Source organism: Chroicocephalus ridibundus, chromosome 12 (genome assembly GCF_963924245.1).
Source record: "Chroicocephalus ridibundus chromosome 12, bChrRid1.1, whole genome shotgun sequence".
Taxonomy (NCBI): Eukaryota; Metazoa; Chordata; class Aves; order Charadriiformes; family Laridae; genus Chroicocephalus; species Chroicocephalus ridibundus.
This window is the reverse complement of record NC_086295.1, coordinates 271,217-291,129: the sequence shown is the minus strand read 5'-3', so window position 1 is coordinate 291,129 and position 19,913 is coordinate 271,217. Positions and strand designations below refer to the sequence as shown.

General features: G+C 42.6%; 1 long non-coding RNA gene across 3 annotated transcripts in view; it reads left to right on the top strand.

Moving 5' to 3' along the window:
• The window catches only part of LOC134522265 (uncharacterized), a 302,419-nt gene that overhangs the window by 222,938 nt on the left and 59,568 nt on the right, over positions 1–19,913 (top strand). For all 3 annotated transcript variants that reach the window (XR_010073011.1, XR_010073012.1, XR_010073014.1), the window contains one exon: positions 3,246–3,331. This is a non-coding gene — a long non-coding RNA (uncharacterized LOC134522265). The remainder of the gene's footprint in view (positions 1–3,245; positions 3,332–19,913) is intronic.

The following is a 19,913-nucleotide window of genomic DNA, read 5'->3' as shown; positions in this document are numbered from 1 at the left end:
ACTTGAGATTGAACACGTCCAACTGCAGTGCGATCGCACTCATGATCCAGGCGTGATCTGCTCATGAAGTAATAATGCACACAAACAGAAAGCAGTTTTGCAGTTTCAGAAACTAGTGAGCACAAGATTTTAAATGTGATCTTTATTCCCTTGAAAAGATAAAGCGATTCTTTACTCAGTATAGCATCCGCAATAGTATCTCAGGTATGAGATGTTGAAAATTTCTTTTTGAAGAAATACTGAGCAAACTGATCTTTTATCTAAGTGGAAGGAGGGGTGGCCTAACTAACAGAAGGGTTCGGAACCATGAGGGAATGGAGAAAAACGGATTCGGCTAAACTCACATGTTCAAAGGCTGAAAGTGCAAAACCTGTAATTAGAAGAATGTATTTAAAATGCCTGGGTTGTGCGACTAAGAGGGGCTATTTGAATTCTGAAAGTGCCGCTTCCTGACAGCAGGAAGCTTTGAATTCATATTCCACAAGGAAAATAAGAATTACTATAAGACACGGGCATAAACTGGTACAAACAGGTGTATATTTGTCATGAATACTTAAAGGCTTTAAATTAGAATGAAGTGACTAAAAGTGTCTGACAACAAGAATATAAGAAGTGCTTTCCAGTAGGAACAGCGAGAGTTAAAACTCTTAACTGGACAAGCTGGCAGAAGGGATTTTCTGGTATAGTTGTCTATTGTGGGTCTGTGCTGTTTAATATCTTCAGCAACTTGGATGACGGGGATGGTGTGCACCCTCAGGAGGTGTTCACTGTGAGAGCGGTGCAGCCCCAAAACAGGTTTCCGAGGTGGGCAGTGAAATCTCCATCCTTCGGGATGGTCAAAACTCGGCTGAATAAGGCCCCGAGCCAGCCTGGAACCTGACTGGAGCAAGTGACCTCCAGAGATGCCCCCAGCCTACGTTATTCTGTCGTTCTATGGCTCTATTTATTCAAACATTAGAAGCACTAGGATAGCTGGTTTGAAAGTTTCTCTCGAAGGGTATCCTCCAAAAGACCATCTGAATGCCTGAAATATGGCCATTCCCAGAATCAGGGGTGCTGTGAGGGGAACGTGGAAGCAAGGTGATATGGATGGGATGTTTGGTAGCTATTACTAAAAAATGGGGCTGGTAATTGATGTACTGGCTGAGAGGAATGTTGAGGGAACTACTATTTCAGAAGAGTTAAAGAATGGTGACACAGGAGGAGCTCAGAAGGTGCGAGTGGTTACTTGGCAAAGGAACAAAATTTGGGCTACGGTGGCAAAGGGACAACATTTAGCTGGTTTGTTGTTTCAAGATAAATGTTTGAATCTGAAGCAGAAATCTCCCCAACATAACAGCTTAGAATCATAGAATCATATAAGCATTTAGGTTGGAAAAGACCTTTAAGATCATCAAGTCCAACTGTTAACCCAACACCGCCAAGTTACCATAAACCATGTCCCTCAGCTCCACATCTACACGACTCTGAAATCGCTCCAGGGGTGGCGACTCCACCACTTCCCTGGGCAGCCTGTCCCAATGCTTGACAACCCTTTTGGTGAAGAAATTTTTCCTGATATCCATCCTAAACTTCTCCTGGTGCATCTTGAGGCCGTTTCCTCTTGTTCTACCGCCTGTTACTTGGGAGAAGAGACCGACCCCCCCCCCCACTACAGCCTCCTTTGAGGGAGTTGTAGCGAGTGAGTTATAGGGGGCTGTAGAGAGCATCTTTAGCGTGTTAGTGCATTTTTTGGTGCTTTTCCAAATGAGCTTTTATTTCCTTGGCCAGGTACACTGGAATGAGCTAGCCTGTCATTTCAAACGCAGCAGGGATTGACACTTACACAACGGATGTGTGTGTGTGTGTGTGTGTGTGCGTGTGCACACGTGTGCATTTGGTGGACGTGATTTGCATGCAAACAGTATCATTATCAAGTCGATAGCTGACTGTTTGACCACACATGGACTTTGTACACATAATAGCACCTCTCAACTGTTTTAAAATCTTGCCTCAAAATCACCTTTAAAATTACAAATTAGCCGGGTGGCGAGAGCTTTGCTGAGGTTAGAACACATGTATGTAAATTCTGAGGGCAAAGCTACATTAGAAATTTAGTAAGCCACTAAGGACTAAGAAAGAAAAAAACAGAAAAGCAAGATTTTGTGGTTCTGCCTTTAGCTAGATGAGCTGTTTGAGTCTTGATTGACGTGTCCATGTCCTGCGTATGTCACCTTCCAGGAAAGGGTGACACAGTGCTAAATCAGAAGCCCACTACATCGCCGTCTCTTTGAAATAGAGACTTCCTATTCTGGACCAACATTTTAAAAAGCTTTTCTTTTCCCTTTCCTTTTGAAAACCCGTTCTCTCTCTTCCACAGCTGGGGGGTCAAAACCATCCTTGCTGTAGTTCCACCAAGGCTAATTTGGCCCATGTTTTTCCGTATCTCTCAGCCAAAGACCCAATTAAAAGAGATCCTGTCAAATCACAGCGCAAAGGGAGTTATTTCCTCACTAAACGCTCTCCCTGGGCTAAATCCTTTATGCGAACTGTAGTCTTTTGCCAGCCCATGGGAAGCTGGTGGCAAACACATCTGATGTGTCTGCTCAGTCAGAAGACCCTATTTCAGCAGGAAATATCTGGACCTACTTCTCCTTACTGCTGCTCCTAAATATCCCCTTGTGGCTATCTCAGCAATTACATGGAGGCAGTCCTGAAAGCAGGCATTTTTTCCTTTTTTGTAATGGGAGAGTTCATTTATGCTGAGAATACAGTTTTTACCAGACTGCCTGCAGGACAATACAATAAAAGATTTATCCTTAATAGCATTTCACTGAAGTTTCACCACAGGAGACTGGCGTTTTGTTGTGCTTTTTTATATTTCCCCCTTCAGTTGCTATGAAAGTCTCTGCTCTTAGCTTTTTTTTTACAGAGCATAATCCCTAGATGTCCTCTGCCACCTTGTCTCAACTGAATTTTTCTCTTTTCTTCGATCCTTTCTCATCTATGACACACCTCTCTCCTTTTTGTTCTGCTTTTCTTCTCCTATTATGCAGTGAAAGGAAATTTAAAAAGTAACTGGTTATGAGCACAGTAACTATGAAGTTGGACAAGCCATCTGTAGCAGAATTAGCATGAAATAGGAACTAGCCTTTGCTTACCTGTAACTTCACATTTGCTTTCTCTCTAACTCTCTGTTTGACGCAGCCTGCTGATTTACAAGCTTCTCCTACATCTCCATGACTGTCCTCCACTCTTCCCTCCAGGTCGCTGCTGAGCCCAAAGCGCACCCCCATCTTCCTGGCTCTTTGAAGGTCACCCTGCTCCAGGATCTATCTCATCTTTTGTCCAGGTGAGGTGCAGACACTTAGCTGAACTTCCAGAGCTTGTCCCAAGGGAGACAGCACGCTGCAGAGGACAGATGCATGCCTCCGCAAGGGATGGGATTCTCTTGCAAAGTGCCCGTCTCTTCCCATTAAGCTTAGCAAGCTTATACAAGGCACTAAGTGCCAAGCGGCTAAATAAAAGAACACAGTCCTGACTGAGTGATAACACTGACAAATTGCCTGAATCTACTCCAGTTCTGCGTAGTCCCTCCTGAGTCCTCTGGAGGTACAGTGATGTCTAGTGTGCACGCACTGGGTTGGCTGGAGGGAGGCTTAAGATAATATCCCATCTCACACCAGTCCCCCCTTGTCTGCCTCTTGTTTCTCTGACACTAAATAAGCAGAATGGTACCTACCTTCTTCCTAAATCGCTGGAGAACTCAGGGTTGCAAAGAGCTGCTTGAGCAGCACGTCTCACAATTAATGTTACCCTAAGCTTCCTCAGGTGCCTGTTTGAATATCTAAGAATTTATGGGCATTTGGCAATGTCTAAAAATGAAAAGAGTCTCTTTAATATGCTTATGATAAGTATTTGCTCTACTTTAGAAAGCTATTTTTATTCCACTCAGACATTTGTTAAATAACTTTTTAGAACTTGAACACTTACTGCTCATTTTATATGTGAAATAAATCAATCAGGTTTAACAAAGGAAAGAACCTGGTTTGCCCACAGCCCTGTCTGAGCACAGAGGTGCCATTTTGCAATCTAATGAAGCTTTCAGTTAAAGAAATTGAAGGGGAGGGGGAAAGACTTTGATGCCAAATAAAAATGATTCAGCATCCTCCTAACTTTGACAAGTAGCATGACTTATAAACCTTCCAGTGGAGCAGTATAACAATAGATTAAGAACTTGTAAGTCTAGACCACAGAAGATACCTACCAACAATGATGCATCCTCCCCAAATCTGAAAGAGCTTTGGGAAAGGAAAGGGCCCCAAGCAAAGTGATGAATATAAACAGAATATAGTGAAGAATACCCATGCCATGGGTTTGGACTCATGGCAAGAACTGCTACCTGCATGCACTCAGCGTTCAGTAATCATGCTTGCCCAAGTTACTAAGAAGACACCGAGATGGCAGACTTTTTAGGAAAGGGTTTGTCTGTGCCTTGCACAAAAATGAGATACTACACCCTGAAATGGGGCTTCTTTGCTATTAATAACACATTCTGTAATGAATAACATATTTTGAAAATGAAGCACTTGCTTCAGACTCTGCCTAGCTCAAGGGACACGAGTGATAGGGTGCCGACGGCCTCTGGTGTCAAACAGAGCCCCACTCGAGTAATGAATAGCGCTCTTCAACTCCATAAAATCAGAGCACAGGACCTGCGCAGGTGGATTTACCACTGGAATAGGATATCTAGAGTTGCTGGTGTAGCCTGTCTCTGCCTGTCTTGGCACTTGTGGTGACCACTGCATTTAAATTCAAGAGAGTGACTGACAGTTACGGTTCGTTACGGTTCGGGGCTGCTATGCTTTGGCCTCATATATGCTTAATGGACAGCAGATCTTCAGGGCTACCCAGCACTATTTGTGGCTCTAACATGGCTACAATCTCTTACACAGCGCTCAATTCTCCACTGTTTCTAAAACAAGACATTATTTTTCCTTTTATTTTCCTGGTGCTTCATAGCTAATCAGTACGGAGTTTAAACAGGGATTTATATATATATATTTATATATATATAAAAAAGAAGAGTTTCTTAACACCTTTATGAATCATCCATACTTCACAGACTGAGGTTATTACCAGATGGGTATTTGTCGAGGCCTGTCTGAAGAGACTATCTGTGACTTTGATGTATTTTTCCTTTGCTGCTAACAAATGGGTCACAGCCCAGTTATGTGATTATACAACATGTTTACAACTTCTGCCATACTGAAGATGCACAGAATATTGCTTGGCAGGAGCCAAGACACGCATCTTACATGATATAAGAAGTTCTGCCTCTCTGCCTTCCATCCCTCTACATACACAAGGCACCTCACACAGACAAAACTTCCTTGCTGTCATATCTGAGAATGGTGGGGCTGAGTCTCACAAACAGAAAGTCTCTCAATCTTGAATATGCTTTCAAGCTCATCAACAAAAAAGGATTAAAATTCTACTGTGTGAAGGCTTCTGTGTTATGAAGTATCATCATGCAAACACTTTAAGTGGTATTCTATAATACAGTCTAGCCAAGTTCAATTTTTACTCAATCACTTGAAATGCACTTAGGAAAATTGCTCTTTTGCTGTTTTCACAACAGCTCTGGAAGTCAGCCTCTGGTTTAATGATAACTGCTTTAATCACAGTTTGGCTTGTTTCATTTTGACAGCACTGATGTAACAAATTATTTATTTTCTGTATGTTAAATATACTATCGTTGCAGCTACCAGAATTTTGTTACTGGTGCACTAAATGCAAGCGACAAGGTTTGCATCTCATTAAGGTAATTTGTGTGTGCATAATTTTCAGTAAACACAGTGAATGAAATCACTTATCTTCTCTACCAAAGTGTCATCTGAAACTATTTGTGCTGCGTTTAGTAACGGAAGTTTTTTTTCAAGCCCCACTATATATAGCAAAACATGTGTTTTCTCAAACAGGAGAGCCAGACTGTAAAGCGAACACAGCATCCTCAGGCAGGAATTGCATTAAAAAATATTGTTACACCATTAGGCTGAACAAGCCCCCTCTCGTTTGCCACAAATCGCTGTGTTCTGCTCCGGGTTCGATTCAGCAGGGTAGGCAAGGAGGAAAGATGTTTGTTCCTGCACCGCGAGCAAGGGGACGGAGGAATTCTGTCACTAATTTGTTCTGATCCTGCTGCCTCATTAGGGCAGTCTGTGAAAGATGGGAAATGTGTACTATGTCAGTGAACGTGAACTTTCTGCATGGAGCTGTTAACACAGTAAATAGCTCAGGAGGAGGGAGGGAGACAGCTGGAGTACATTGTGTTTCATAAAGACTATACCAGGGCCTTGAATCTTCATTTAACCCATCACTGAGGTGACAAATATCCACCGCTTTGCTGCTGTGTGATGCCGCTGCTGCTTGCCTGTTAATTTATCTGTTTTCAGGCTGTCTAGACATTGTTTGGGTCAAAAAGTGCTGTCTCTCCCCTGCCGTGGGATTTGCCTGCTCAGCTCTTGCTGCAGGCTTCTCTGCCAAACGGGCTTTACAGAAGAATGCTCCCTCTGTCTGGGTGGCTTATTAAACAGGACTCCCAATATACGGAGAGGTTTTCAATCAGGCTAAGGCTTCCTACGGATAAAGTTTATTTTAACCTCTTCTCTCTAAAAATACAGTGTCGGGAATAAATAATTCGAATACTTTGGGGTTTTTTCCCCTTGTGATTAAAAATCGGCCTAAAAGCGTCCTTGAACTGTTCTCTTATGAGGTTCCAGCAGGTTTTGGATGGTCCAACCCCAGACCAAACTAGGTGCCAACCTGGGGCCCGTGCTGTGCCTTCTCTGGGGTGGTACTGTGCCCAGCACTTATCAGAACCCCTTGTTGTTGTTGCCAAATTTTAGAAAATACTTTTTAAATGGTACTTCAAGTTAAGTAGAACTACTAATGAACATCTTGGCCATATAGTTCTTGGGAACACTGGTAAAGATGTTGCCCTTTGGCGCACTTAACTGCAGGGATGTTTTTTATGTGAAGAAATCATCCAGCTGCTTTACCCAAATTGTTGCCATGAGATTCTGTTAGATTCAGCAGGAGATGACCAGAAGTTTCATAAAAGCAAAATTCCCCTTCACTACGAAATAATGTTGTATTGCATTATATCTTTAATATCAGGATTGCTTTCCTAATCTACCTGCTGTGATCTTGGACTGTAAGAATTATGTCGTATTTGGGACTTAATGAAAAGTGTCGTCTTTTTTTTTTTGACGGAAAAATGGGGTTTGTATTAACTGAAGTATTTTGCAAGGACTACAAGGACTATGGAAAACATTTGTTGATATTTGAAGAAGTAAGTCTCCCCAACCAAGGCACGCTACGTGCACTGCATGGTGGGAGCTGTCATTCCTATGTTTCGTGTTTCCATTTCGTTGTATCAGTCAGCCTGACTTTATCTTCCAAGATCACTTCTTACTGCTCCAACACAGGGAAGGTAGCCCAGCCAAGGGAGCCATAGTGAAAGATGGGACAGGCATCCGTATTAGGGCCCACAGCATGCTTCTTATGTGCACACGTTGCTGTGTGTTCAGCAGAAATACTTAGAATTCTTCTTTTTTGCCATAAATTCACATTTACGCTTAAATACTTCCGATACATGAAAAATCTGAGGAAAAGAAATCCACCCTTACTGGAAAAAAATCCTCCCAGCCCTCTCTGCTGGTTTGCAGGTCAGCACAGGGGCTGTGTCTGCTTTCCTCGGGTGGCCTGGAGATCCCCTCCGAGCTGGCAAAATTCTGTCACAGGTCCCACAAAGGGAAAGGGATGTTGTTGCAGAAGATTAACCTCTCGGGATTTTCAGCTGATTTTTTGGAGGACAGGTCTCAGTTTTCTCACATCTGTTAACTATACCCATTTATTTTCTGAATATTTTCTGTGAAAAAATCTTTGCTGGCCATTCTCTTACTGGAAAAGAGCTGATAACCCTGAAATGGGCACCCAGATGAGGTGGAACTCGTACAGACTCGATTGACTTCAGCAAAGTTTTGCTTGAACCCTGCTCTTGGCCACCTGGAGTATACCCAAGAACCAGGCCCTCAGAGTTCAGGCAAGTGTGCCCAGACAACTGCAATTAACTCTTTGAACCCAGCTCTGAGAAATTTTTACTCTCAGCTTTTGTGCTCTGCCGGGTCGGCCGGGATTAGTGCCTTTTAAGCACTTTGCTAGCAAGACTACTGAAGAGAGCGTGGAAGCAGCATGTGTGCAGATGAACAGAAAATCCTGACAGTGTTCACCCAGGCTGGCTTTAAGTCACTCTCACTGCAAGATTCTCAGGCTTCACATCTTTCCTCACAAAGCAAGGACTACAGAGAACCTCTGTTCAAAATTTTCTGCCTCCTCCCCATTGGAATTTAAAACAAAATGTCATGTTTTGTTAAAGCTTACTATTACAAAGGCTAAATTTTAGGCCAAGTTAGACCTGAAAGAGTTCCTTTATTATTTTTTTTCCATAACTAATTCTATATTTTTTCATAGAATTTGCATAGGTTTTCTGAAATAGCTACAATCAATGTAGTAGTCTTACTGAGCACTTTCCAAAATACAAACTGAATAGAGAAGTACTTTGTCTGATTTACTTGTAGATCTACAGCTACAAGATTTTTCCACTACCCTTTTTACTCTGAATGAGTAGGTTAAAAGAAGAAAACTACCCATATCTTCAAGATGATGATATAAGGCTATTATTCGCAGGACTTCAAAGCTTCTCCTGCAGCTCCTGAGTTGTGGACAGCCACTGCGTGGTATCTCCCACTGAGGTAGGGAGTGAAGTGAGGTTTAAGGAGAGGAAACTGTGAGGAGTGGGAGGGATGCTCAGAAAAATTAAGGGTCCTAGTGTATTTTCCACCCACCTAAATTGCTGACCTTCTACTGTATCACTTACAAGTCTCCTGCTAGAGGCATCTCCCAGAATCCTGTTCCTAACTGTATTACAAATCTCATCCTTCTCTTCCCCTTCACTATCCAGGCCAAAATGTGCCTCTGGCGCTGTCTGAAACTGCGGAGGACTCCACAGCTCGGCATTAACACGGGAGCTGCCTTGGCAGGCCACTGTTGGCTTCCTTTCGTGTCAGATATCTCTTGCTATGCTCACAGCTGATCTACTGCAGTCATGATTTTAATGACCTTCCTCTCTCTAAATCAGATGCTAAGGGCAAAGGAGTGTATTTCACTTCTCCAATTTGTAATTAGCAAGCATCAAACCTAAGTAAGTCAGCCAGCGTTTTCCTGTTGTCTTGGCAGAGCTTGGGAGTTTAAGCCCTGTTCACATACAGGGGCACCCAACGGAGTGCCGCCCCCCTGAGTTCACCCCCAGTTCTGCCAGGGATCTGCAGCGTGGTTTGGGAACAGTCTCCCTCTGCGTGAGGAAGCAGGACAGAAGTCAGACAGCAGGGGAGAAGTGGGTTCAGTTCCTTGGTCTGCCAGGGACTTCCCACCTGAGACTCAGCCAGATACTTTATCCTCTTGTGTTTCAGTTCTCTGTCTCTAAACCAGGGCAAGCAAAGCTTTCATACTGTGCTGTGGTGCCATGGGGACACATTAGGAACTGTAACATCCCCTAAATTCTGTGGGAGAGATGAATGGGTTGGTTTATACACAGACCCAACAGCTGTAAGAGCAGGTGCTCTTTTTAGGGCATGCCTACACTGGAGGTTGGAGATAGGCAACTTGTTTCTGACAACAGTGGGCTCTAGAGATGGGATGTGTTTGGAGCCTGTGGCCGTTACCTGGTTACAGGCAATAAAGAGTAAGTTTGTGCTGATAAAGGATAAGAGCAAGTGCGTCCTGTTACTCTGCTGTGATGCCTCAGGCAATTCAGGAGCATGGGCAGGCAACATTCCCTAATTCAATCAGTCCCACAAGGTGGCTATCACTTGGATGCCAGTGTCAAAATTGGACAAGATTAAATGTGGACTCGTCAGTCCTTGCTTTAGGCAAAGGAGCAGGTGAGGGGTCTGGAGCATGAGTCTTGTGAGGAGCGGCTGACGGAGCTGGGGGTGTTCAGCGATGGAACACCATCAGGAACAGGCGATGGGACAAGAGGAAACGGCCTCAAGTTGCGCCAGGGGAGGTTTAGGATGGATATTAGGAAAAAATTTTACACTGAAAAGGTTACTAAGCATTGGAACAGGCTGCCCAGGGAAGGGGTTGAGGCACCATCCTGGGAGGTATTTAAAAGATGGGTAGACGTGGTGCTTAGAGATATGGTTTAGTGACGGTTTTTGTCAGTGTTGGGTTGATGGTTGGACTAGATGATCTGAAAGGTCCCTTCCAACCTAGGCAATTCTATGATTCTATGATTTAAACATGTACAGGATATTTCCAGTAGGTCTGTGGGGCAGTTGTCAGTTTGATAGCTACATCACATTGCTTTTTAAGAATAAAATATGTACTGATGGCACCCAGCAAGTTACTCTTCCCTTATCTCAACACTCAGGCAGTAGGCTTTAGAGCTGTAGAGACTGCTGATCTCAACTCAGCAGGTGATTTTGTTTGATTCATCTTGTGCTGTTTTGTCTGCTCAGGTTCCTATGGCTTGCTGTCTAGCAAGTGCACACAGACAGCTTTCTCACCGTATTTGGGTAGGTAGACTTGATGCCAAACAGCTGCCGTGGAGAAAGCATCTTTCATCTCTGTTGGGCTTATTTTGAATTGGTAGCCCTCAGGTGAAGAATGCTGGCCTTCCAGCTGTCTTGTTCCTTGGCATCTCAAAACAGTAATAGTGCCACGGTGGCCTTTACACCTGAGAGGACATAGTAAGTTAACAATTCTATCTGAATGTCCTGGCTTTGACTGTGAAAGAGTTAATTTTCTTTCTTTCTTTCTAGTGATTGCTATGAAAGGAATGTCAATAATGCATATTGGTTTTAGTTGTTGCTAAGTGATGTTTAGACTATTCAAGGACTTTTTTCAACTTCCCATAGAAGCCAGGACAGAATGATGGAATGGCCAATGGAATATTCTGTACCATAGATGTCCTGCTCAATATATAAACAAGGGTTAGCCATGGGGGCGGGAATCTGTCATCTCTGGACGGTGCTGATTCACTGGGCGGTGAGAGTAACCTGTGTCATTATTATTATTATTGTTATTATTATTATGGTTATTTTTCCTTTTCTATTACTGTTTCTATTAAACTGTCTTTATCTTGACCCAGGGGGTTTGTTTTCTTCCTTTCCCCTTTTTTTTCCCTCTTCTCCTTACCCTTGGTGGGGAACCGGGGGAGGGAGCGAGAAGGTGTGTGGTTCTAGTTGCCGGCTAGGATTAAACCATGATACAGAACTTGGTGAAAGCTTGGGAAAGTGGAAATACACAGTAAGAAATGTTTGATTCTCTGTCCACCATTTGAAGTTGATAGAACAGAAAAAGCCTGTGCAGACATGCAGATATTTCAGGGCACTGGTAAAAGCCCCACACCCATTCAGAGTTTGCCATATCCCCTTTTGGTATTCTACTGGCCTTTCATAGATTGCAGCACACCTCCCTTTTTTAAGTTTTAGTTCCTTTTTCATTTTTTTAGGTGAGGTTTCCTCATTATGCCCAGACACAAACTGAAGTGAAATACAATGCAAGTAGTTTTTACCATGAGGGTGTTTTCCTAGATGTGCTCTTATTGCAGTCTGCGTCCTCGGTCTCATATAAACACTCGTTTGGCTTGTAACCCTGTGATGGCCACACAACAAACTGGAGCTCGAAGTTGTTGTTGCTCTTAGCTGCTGGTAATTTTGTTCCTTTTGTTTATTCCATCTGAAATCAGTTTATAGTTCAGCCTACTTCTGTTCCTGTTGGAATTTTTGCTCTATAAACTGTATGTCTCCCTGGCTGAAAAGTCAACAGTTGCTGCACTTTCATTTCCTCTTGTGAGGGTGAATCATAACCAAGCATGAGATGTAAGACCAAAAACAAAAGGAGAGAGAAGCAATGCGGTGGATCAGCTTCTCCACCGTGTGAGCTCCGCAGGGTGCCCTTTACAGAAGTCTCCAGGAGCCAAACCTGAAACAGATGCCTTCGCAATGGCTGAAGTAGACTGACCTTTGAAGGTTTGCTTAGGGGTTCCAGTCAGATGAACTCGAGCTTTCTAAGGAGAAGAGTCTCCCAGCCCTGCCCTCCCTGCTTCTTCAGTGTACCCTTTTGTACTTGTCTACAGCAGCGGCAGATGGGCTTGATGACTTAGGAAGACCCTCCAAGCCTACCTCAGTGGGCTCTCGACATTCATGGAGATGTTCAGACATGCAGCAAAACATGAGCCTTAGGCTGGGACCCTCAATGCTGTGCGCAGGGTGGGTTTTTTGAATCTCTCCATTCTGAGTCAGCTTCTACACTGAATGAATGTATATGGCCTGATCAGCAGCTTTCCTAAAAAGTATCTTTGGAGGGCAAAACTGCCAAAGTAGTGGGGTTTGTGTGACTTTATAATTTTCTTTTAACATAATTTGCAGCTGTTTACTGCTTATTTTGATAAACTACTTCCCCATGCCAGCAGGGGAGGGCTGTTGCAGAATATCATGCCAACTTTGGCTTATAGAGAAGAGGGGAAGACAGAATACATGTTCAAATCAACAAACATACATATGTGTGCATATGTTTAAAGACTAATATTTGCATGGAAAATATGACTATAAGATTATTTCCATTTTCATTGACATCTTTTTGAGAAAAAGGAGTACTGGCTGATCAACTTCAGTTAGAAATAACCTGAAATTTATTTCACTGAGAAACTTGCTCTGCTTTCTTTTTCCCAGTGCAATGAAAAAAATCAAAATGGCCAACTTAGAGACCTGGCATGGTTTTCAAAACAAATGGGTGTTCATCTGTGACTGTGACATCTCAAACAAAGGTAGTCCATGAAAGTATTAAATCATCAGATTGCATGGTGGTGTGGGGGATTGCTCAACTAGACACACTGATGAAAATGTGAAACAAAATGCTCCATCCAAGGGCAGTAGGCATCGCTCATGTGTTTTAAGTGTGTTTTCACTTGACTCTAATGCAAAAAGGAAGCAGTTTAACTGTACTGCAAGTCAGTCTGAGGTGTCAGTCCAGAAATAATTTATACTGAGGGACTTTCAGTCCCACATTTTGGACCTTCAAGAGATGCCACCTTACTTGAATTTGCAGTTTCTCTGAATTTGCTACTGTGCACACGTACTCCCTAAATGGAGGTATCAAAAATTTGGCAGAAGTTTGGGAAAATATGTTCTGCAGTTTGTTGAGTTTTGCTTATATTTGAACCCTTTTTTGTCCTCTGTGGCTTGGTCCAATGCCCATCAGCGCTCATGGAAAACTCCAGTTGAACTGGATGAGTTTTACAGATCCGGTTCTGTAATGACCAGTTTCTTCCATTCATGCTAGAAAGAACGAAAAGTGCTAAACAAACTGCAGGAGGTGGGTGACCCCTGTCTGTGCCAGCTCCCCAGGTTCTGTCTTTGGTTGTTGAAAGACAAGATAGAAGAGAAAAGCCAGTTTCCCAGCAATGGCTGAATTCTGACCTGAACCAGCTCTTAGGCTCATGTAGGCTTTTGAAAAACTGACATTTTTCTCTATGAATCACACATGGAGTTTGCATCTTACGTCACACACGCACGCTGAACAGTGGAATGAGCATGACTCAGTTATATTCTTTTTATGAACTGAACTCTAAGACAAGATGTTTTGCATTGTTCTGTCGAGAGGTCTCTGTTCTACACCCACCCACTCAGAGGCACACCCTCTTGCCCCCCTCTCCCTGCCACGCACTCCCACCACTCCTTTGCTTTGACCCTTCTACTGGCAGTTGTTTACTGCTACCAGTTCCCTTCAGTGACAAGTCACTGCTGTTATTACTGTATAGTCATTATTATTTTTGTGCCAGTCACTCATCTGGACAGGAAAGCTTTAAGAACCTTAATTACTCTGTGGCCAGACGTGGAGCTGTATTTCTAAAAGTAGCTTTTCTTTTTTGGATCAAGTTCATTTCCTACAGTGTCTGGTTTTATGAGTTTGCTAAAAGCTTTCAGGTTCTCAGGAACCCCCGTACTTTCTTCTCAGACACACACACATAAATATATATAAAGAGTTGAAAATCTGGAACAATTAAATTGCTTTCACCTCCTGTCAGTCACCTACACAGAGTCATTTGCAGTTTCACATACATACTCTGCTTCCAATTCTGGGCTAAATACCTCTCTAAAATGATTTTCGTGATTATTGTATGTGACCCTTCCAGCTGAAATGTTCTATAGAAAATATCACTGTAATTCTTGAAATGTAATTTCTGGCACTCACCACCGACTATGTTAATTTTTATATTTTTTAAAAGAAGTGCAGCAGAACTGGCAGAGAGATAGTGAGTAATTCCCTTGAAGCTATGTCCCCGCTGATTTGATTTTTCCTTGACAGCTTACGCATCGTGCTATATGCTTATTTAGACAAATAAATAAGAGGGCTGTTATCTGCCAGCCTGGCCTGAGGGCTTTTAGCAACACCAGAAAGTCTGACGGCTTTCCTTTCAACATTCAGCAAGACAATTAGGGAATCAAATTATGGTAAGCATGGATACTACATGCTTGAGTGGGAAAAGAAACGCTGGTCTGAAACTTGTGAATCCATGAGAAGTCCAGTGTTGATTGCACAGTAACCCACCTCTGACCTGCAACTCAAAGAAACACCCTCGGACCAGGGCTTAGAGAGGCAGCCGAAGAAAAACTGGAGCCTAATTCTGTGTGGTGAACAGAACAGTTCTGGGATTTATTGCTAGTGCTGGGAGACAGATTTTGATAAAACATCATGCTCTGAAGAAAACAGATTTGGGTCAACTGAAACATTTTGTGAATTCATGTTCAACTTAACAAGTTGTTTTATTCTTAAAATTTAAGCAAGTCAAAATGTTGCCTTTCGACATTTTTACATGAAACATTACACCTTTCAGAAATGTACCTGGTTTTATTTTTTAAATGCTTACAAGTGAAATGATACCTTTTACTTCAAACAAAGTGACTTATTTTATTCATCCTAAATGACTCATTTCATTTGGTTAATTGGGGGGGGGAGAAGAAATTTGCTTTTGAATCTACCTTAAATTTTTTTTCCACAATTTTTCAGTAGAATTTTGCAAATAACGCCTGCCCCTTCACAAGAAACCCTTTCAGGCAGCCACAGAAGCCATTCCTCCTCCTGGTCTCCACCTGCTCGCCAAGGGAAATGCTCTCTCAGTGAGAATCATAGAATCACAGAATGGTTTGGGTTGGAAAGGACCTTAAAGATCATTTAGTTCCAGCCCCCTGCCATGGGCAGGGTCACCTCCCAGTAGACCAGTATATAGAATAATAACAATAACAGAATAAACCATCTCTTCACCGCTCCTCAGCTGCTGCAGACTCGAGGGCAGACTGAGGGCTGAAATGAGCTGCTGGCTCTTCGTGCTGTTCAGTTACTGACTGTCTGAGCTCGGACGGGCGCTGAGCTTTTCACTCAGGTAAGCCAGGGGTGAAATTACAAGCAGAAATTTGCTCTGTCCTAAAACTGTGGGCTCGATTTCTAGAAGTTAGGCAAATAAATTCATGCAGCACTGTATGTCTCTTTGGAAAGTAAAATTCCAGAGAAGTTGACATGAAATTATAATTAATAGGAAAGTCTCATAAATGTTCGATTCTAGTTCTTTTGGTTCATATTGTATGCAAGCAACTTCCTTTTATGTGCAAAGAAGGCCCACGTATACTGTCCTGCTCTTCTGCAAAATCTAGATCTTACTGCACAATCTATCCTGGAAGTTTTCATAATGTGGGATAACGGGATAACCGTGAATTAGGCAGAAAATCAGCTCTGAGACACAGCCTTAATACCCATGTGACACTGCATCTTCACCCAGGCAGCCATAAAAAATTCCAAGTTGAAATAAAGCGTGGAGCTGTGTCTATATTCGCATGGGTGTCTGGAGAAGACCTGATCTCATCTGACCTGATGAAACATTGCCAGCAACTTCATAAGGCTCTGATAAATAGTAACTTTCCAAGGATGACTTAATTTCTCTCTCAGCTTGGTTGGAAAGCTGGAAAAACTTGCCTTATAAAAGAGAATAGTCTCATCAAAATGAAGATCTCCCCAGGTTCAAAGACCTGAAGGAGTAACAAATTCTATCTTCCCTTAGCTTTTTTAATAAATTAATTTTATTAGGGAAAGTCTAAAGTGACAGCTTTAAAAAAAATCACTTCTCATTCTTTGCCTGTTCTCTCTTTCAACAACACAATCACACCCCAATTAACTAACTGTACTGCTCACAGTAAAGACTAGCGATCCTCTGCTGGCTCCCACCTCCATTAGCAGCTTCAGAATCCCACCAGAATCCCAATTAACACATTGATTTGCTTAAAAGGAAAATAGTGATCTTTGGCTGTCCATTCCACCAGCTGGGTGTTCCATCACCCAGATTACAAGCAAGTCCATTGATTTCCTTAAAATAAAACCAGCAAATGTCCATTAATTCCCCTCACCTAATGGCGGGGTCCCACTCTGATTCTTCTTTTTGCCAGAATTCACTGGGACATTTTATCTAAGAAGCTTAAAGACTAATATGACGTGTTTCTCTCCTGCTGACCCACCGGTTCATCAAACTGATTTCAACTGACTGCTGGTGTGGGACCGAGGGAGAATGCTCAGTGAGGACGTTGGCTGCACGCTGCCAGCTCCAACTCGGCGAAGCATCCAGATAAACTGGGTAAAGAAAAGGGTCATGAAAGCCTGTATGTTAAGGTTGTGTCCTCTACAATCACACTCAGATAATTAGACTTTGTAATGAGGGAGGCCTCATTACGGGAAGCTATACAAGGAGTCTGCAAATGTTATTCTTGAGGCTGGCGGGAGGTCAGGAGGGAGCACGTCCACACGCTGACTCGCCCGGAGGCCCGGCAGAAGAGCAGCGGGACTCTGCTTAGGGCGTCCTCGTGAGAGAAAGCAGCAGAAGTTTGATGTCCGAGAAGCTTCCCGTTTGCGAGTACTCATCGTGCTGTGCAGTACACTGCAGACGGAGGTTATAAATAATTAGGAATGAGTGAACCCAATTCGGATAATAGAACCAGCCTGCCTGCAAGCTCTTTCAAGCCCTCGCCTTCTGCCTGGGCCACACAGTGTTAGAAACTTCTTCAGGACGTGCACGAAACAATAATGCAGCTGGCTTTTTGAGTAAATGACACCAGGCACCTTTTGAGGTTTCCTCACAATGTACAGACTTCACAGATGGAAAATACCAACTTCCACTGGCCACCTAAGTACCTGTTTTTCACAGGCAGGCTACAGCGACAGGAGCTTGCTCTCCAGTTGCTAACACCAATACCCACAAGACTCCTGTAGTAAAAAGTGCAATAAAAACCACTGTGAAATAATAACCAAGTGATAAAATTACAAGTAGCGACACATAAAAAAAAAATCCCATGCACTGCAGGAACAATGATAAAAGCCTGCCTCTCAACCTGTCTGGTCTCACACGCAAACCACACCTGCGGGCATTGCCAACCAGCCGAGGGCAGGAGCAGGAGCAGAGTAAGTGAAACCACGTGGATGTGTGAAGTGCAGCAACCAATCTGAGTCCATGTTACGGTGTTTTTCTTTTACTGCTTATACTAGATTTCTTGGGAAGGCTTCCTCCCTGGCTGGATTTGGGAACCAGAAGTCAATGGGACATCGCAAGGTATTCCACAAAATAGGCCTGACGTACTATAGAGCCATTGCCGATAGCTGCGTTGTGCCAGATTACTTGTGCGAGAGACTGTGACACTTCTCTTAAGAAGGGTTAGGCGGTACCTTCTTGACGTGTCCTTCAGGAGACAGCTTCTGTGAAGGGGAGAGAACGAAAAGCATAGGAAGGGCGTACTTAACAGGTACGAGCAATAAATAAAATAGTGATGGACACAAAGTACGTCCTATGGATTTTATTGTAAAATGCACTTTCCTCTTGCTTTTCTTGCTGACTGCCCAGTCAGAAATTAAGATCTGTGTTAATTTTCGATGAGAGCCAAGTCAGTCTCAGCACCTTACTTTACATCTCCTGTGTCGGTGTAACAGGTTAAGGCACAAACCGTCCAGCAGTGATATCTCATTCTTAATGAAGTCAACAAAAGGTTTGCTAATGTCTTAGACAAAGTCAAGATTCCACTAGCCTTATACTCCAATCTTCCTGAATGCAAATTCCTTCCCTACAAGGAGATTTGAATAATGTCCACCTCCAGTTTTTATGGAGAGAGCACGCTGGGGCAGGCCAAATCATATGTGGCTACTGAATTCAAAACCTTCCATTTTATTTTATTTTGGTTTTGTGGTGGGGTTTTGGGTTTTTTTTTTTTCCTTTCCTAGCATTTACTAGACTTCAAATGCAAACGTAGAAGAAGTACATATAAAACCCGGCTGCATTCATCTTTTCAATTAGAGAGATCATTCTACATACTGAACGAGATTAACATGCTGCAACTTGAAAAATCTGTGCAGCTTTTAGGTTCAACTACTGGATGCCAGCATACTACTAGAGATTTGGGGATAACAACAGGGCATTAGACAGTCTCTAAATCACAGCAATTATTTTTGATTATAATAAAATGAAGATAAAGATGAAAGCGTGATTACAGGGTCTAGAACCTGGGCAGCAAGGTATATGTATTTTAGCAATATGCAAACTGAATGCTAAGCAAAGCCTTGCATTTGTCATCAGTTCAGCCAAGCCCAAAGCCAAGCACCCATGGCATGCACATTTTGAAACTCACCATTTTAAGGGATTAGTGGGAAGGATATGATCCCAAGCACACTGAACCGAATGCAGCCTTTTCTTGCTTGGTAGAGGAACGTGCAGCTTTTGTACACCCTCATCTAAAGCCTCCTTATTCACCGAAGTGCCCACTCCAACTATGAAGGCCCAGCCTACCTCAGGGTTTGCCGCTATACCTGGATCTGCCTCTGTTTCCTTCTCCCTCTTTTTCCCCCCTCTTTAACACTAGAAAATTATTGCCAAGTGATTAGCATTTGCAGTAAGAAAATGGTTGGGTTAAACAATTCAAGTTTTAATTCTGTTCCAAAACATGCGATCATTTGCAGAGCCTAAAGAGAATTACAAACACTAATTGAGTCTGACAGCATGCGTGTGATGGCAGATAAGGAATATTAAAGCCATTTCACTGATAGGTAAACAAAAGTAGGTAAAAGTAATATAATTTCCCTGAGCTCACGCAGAAAATCTGTTGTGAGGGTGAGATGAAAATTCAACATTTTTGATTGTTTAATATCACGTCCTATGTAAGAGAAAAGCTCTCCATGAAATTGCAATCTCTAGTTATTAATTTCTGTACTGTGAGGACTTGGGATCTTGTTTTCAAAATAACATCTGCTAAAATACGCAGGCTAATAGATACATCTGCATTCACAAGGAATAATGTAGCTCCACATTCGGATTGCCACATGCAAATCTTGAATTAGTCTTCTAACAAGTTCATTATGTGAACGATGTCTAATTTGCACATGCTGTTTTGGCAACTGTCTGTGCAATTTTCAACACGCAGAACTGCATGCCTGCCCTTTGGAAACTGAAGCTCTTTAGCAACCCTTCATGTAAAATTCCCTGTTTTTCTTTCATTGAATTAAGCAGATCTGAGAACTGTGAGCTCTTTTTTTTATTATTATTTAAAGGGAACCAACAGATAATATTACAAACGACATCCTTAGAAATGAGTTAAGAGTATGATTGACTTTGAAATCACTTTAGTCTTCTAGTTTTTAAAGAGGTTTATTCTGATTAACTGACCTGAATGTTAACAGAACTGGAATTTTAATTTGTATTCAGACTGTAAGAATATCATCCGCTCAGATGAGACAGTGTTGTTTAATTAGGTCTAGTAGTTAAGTCAGAAGAAAGTAAATGT